The 3,099-nt window shown below is 46.6% G+C and overlaps 1 long non-coding RNA gene across 1 annotated transcript; it reads right to left on the reverse strand.

Moving 5' to 3' along the window:
• Positions 1 to 416: 416 nt before the first annotated feature.
• LOC147655165 (uncharacterized) lies at positions 417 to 2,554 on the reverse strand. The gene is made up of 2 exons (XR_015282025.1): positions 2,337 to 2,554; positions 417 to 2,201 (listed from the first exon to the last, which is right to left on the reverse strand). It is a non-coding gene; the product is annotated as an uncharacterized LOC147655165 (long non-coding RNA).
• Positions 2,555 to 3,099: the final 545 nt, after the last annotated feature.

A 3,099-nucleotide genomic window follows, 5' to 3' on the forward strand; every position in this document is an offset into this window, starting at 1 on the left:
GCACCCTGCAATGGCCACCAAGTGAGACCTAGGAGGGGATGTAGGTGTGACTTCAGGTGCTAAACTTCACTGACTGATTCAGAAAATGGACAGGCTGCACACCTTCAGTTTATTTTGCTTTCAGATTCTTCAGATCCTCTGTTTTGTATCATATGCTTCCCTGGATGCATACTAGCTTTCCAAAACAGGCAGAGAAATGTTGGATTCTGACTTTTATGTTTGTCTTTAGCCAGCACTTTATCTTTGCTCTGGGTTGCTCTGAGGTTCCCAGCTTTCACCTGTGAATGCCTCCCTTCCTTCCTTCCTTGTCTGCAAAAATAGGCCAGAGACCTGATTTTTGTCTCTTTAAACTGTCCTGATAGATCTGACCACTTGCTACTTAGGCAATAACAAATTGCCTAAATTCAGGCTTCAACTGACAGCTCTTGGCAATTTCTAACCCCTCCTACTTGAAAATATCTACATTTTTCCAGTTATTGTGCCCAGTACACGCTTCGGCCAAGATCACATTTCTGAGAAGGTATATCCTACATGCACTGTGTAATGCAACATTTATCACTGGAGATAAAACACATTTGGGCTTTGTCATCTGTTAACACACTCTTAAGCAGGCCAGATCCTCACCTGATAGAAATTAAAGCAGTTCTGTGCAGAGCCATGGAGAAGTGCCAGCTGACACTGGTTAGGTAATATCTGTGCATTATTAATCAGGGCTCAGATAATGTTCTAGAAACATTGTTCCTCAGCCAGGAGATAAATAGCTAAATAAGATATAAACCAGTAATGAGTGCAGTAGGCCAGAAATACTGATGTGGAAATGTCTGAGCTGTAATTGTTGGCTGTGAGAGAGTTTGATTTCCTAGAGGCCAGGTGGTACCTCCAGGCACAGGAGGCTAGTGCTGAGATTTAGGGTCAGCAACCCCGTGCAGGCAACATCAGGAGGTGAAATCTTAAGGCTTGTCTGTGCCTGGAAATTAACCAAAACTGCTATTCCAGAGTATCTGGAATTGCTATTTTGGTGTGATTCCAAGTGCAGACTGCTTTGAAATGCTAATGCTAGAAGCTGTTTAGCTGTTACTTACAGCAAGAAACAAAGATAACAGCCCACTAGACACTTGAAGGAATGGGGGGATGTTTGGAATTAAAAAAGATGGGGTGATTTTTATTTTATTACAAACAGGAACTTGATGGTTGAGGGTTTGCACAAAGGACAAGAAGTTTTCTGGTTATGCTCTGGAAATTGATGCAGTTGCGTAACGAGGGTCTTCTACTGTGTAAGAGAGATCTTCACTGTGCACAGGCTTCTGCAGAGGAAGGAGGGATAATTCTGTTCTTGTAGCAGGTAGGACAATTAGTGATGAGACTAAATTGCAGCCAGAAAATCAGCTTGAATAGCAGGAGGAAGTTTCTGCATTAAGGACAGGACGCTGCCAGGCTGTCTGTCAGGGAGGCTCCACATGCAAGAACTGCACATAATTGAAAGTAGAAAATAACTTTTGAGATCAGTGCAGGGATAGCTAAATGTGCCATTTCTATCTTCTGGATAGTTTCATTGAAACTTGAATTTGAATGGGCACAAGCAACAAATTTCCAGCAAGATCCTCCCTTCAGCCTGAAGGAGGTCTCTGGAATGTTTGGTCTATGTTTTTCCCTTGGCATAAGGGTTTTTATCACGGCATGTTTGACAAACTGTGTGTACTTAGAGCTCTCTTGGATGAGCACACCTGGCAGAATGGACACTGCCATTCCTGCAGCTTGACTGAGAGGTGGCCTGGGCCCGAAATACCTGCTTCATGCAGGGAACTTGTCACAGGGTGCCTGGAGACACAGTCGGGCTGGCCAGACCGTCAGTGCCTGCAGGACACCCTGTGGCTCTGTCGCTGTCCGTGCGGGCTTTCTTGGTGTCCTGGTGGGACAGCTGGAAGTCACAAACCCCCATGGCATCCTTGTGTCCTCTTGGGAACTGCATGTGGAGGCTCCTGCGGATAGCCAGCCTCGGGAAGGACAGCAAGTGTTAAAAGGACTGGCGGCTCCAGGAAGTGTTGACTGTAACAGGTACAGTAATGATGAATGGCATGAATGGACAATCACTCCTGCCACAGCAAATAAAGCCTGTCACATGGAATCCGGCGTTTTCCAGGGAAATCAGCTTTCACTGCGGGCTGCCAGCACCAAATGAGCTTCGTAAAGCACCTGCAGATCTGAGCGTCAAGCAATTATTCCACTATCTTGCCTAAAAACAAAAAGGGCCCTGCCCTTCGGTCACCCCCGACCTTTTCCAGCTAACATAAACTAATTATATTTGCTGCAGGAGGGGGAAGGGGGATAAAACCCACCTGCCCAAATCTTCCTGCGGGTCTTGCGAGGGCAGTGCCGGGTTTGCGGGGTGTCCTGCGGCCCCTTCATCAGCTCATAGCGGTGGGGAGCGCCTTGGTTCAGGCGCTTAAAGAGATCCGGGGGGGCTGAGCCCGGGCCGGGGGAGCGGGGCTGGGAGCGGGGCTCAGCCCCGGCCGCCCCGGGACAAGAGCGCCTTTGTTCGGCATCACTTAGCAGCAATTACAGCCCGTCAAAACAGTTTTTGTTTTACGACAACGTGTTAATGGGCCCACGGTTGGGTGTGAGAAGTAACCCAAGCCGCATGCACTGAAGCGAGGTTAGAGGTTAATTGAGACTTTCTAACACAGCGCATGAGATTTTTGCAACCTTTTGCAGCGAGGGAAGTGGGGAACAAAAAGGAGATAATGTGATACAATTAGTTGGAAAGCACGAGGGTCAAAATTCCCAGATGGAAAGGAAAACTGGCCGAGTGAATCAGGCCAGATGGGCCACCTGGACCATAACGAATGCCAAAAATAGCTTCAGTCCTTAGTCTGGTGGATGAGGCAGTAGGTGGTATGTCTGTCCTTCACAGTGGATTTATTAAAAAAAAAAAGCAAGGTCAACATTATAAACAGTAGTAGCCTGTTGCAATTTGTATTTCAGATCGATGGTCATTAGTGTAGCTCATCTTTTTGCTTTTATTTTCTTTATTTCAGAATTATGTGATTTTAACCCAGCAGCCCTCTTCAGACTTGTTCATGATACTGCTCTGCTGGTAAA

The sequence above is a fragment of the Cyanistes caeruleus genome, chromosome 2 (assembly GCF_971803275.1).
Source record: "Cyanistes caeruleus chromosome 2, bCyaCae1.hap1.1, whole genome shotgun sequence".
In the NCBI taxonomy this organism is placed as follows: Eukaryota; Metazoa; Chordata; class Aves; order Passeriformes; family Paridae; genus Cyanistes; species Cyanistes caeruleus.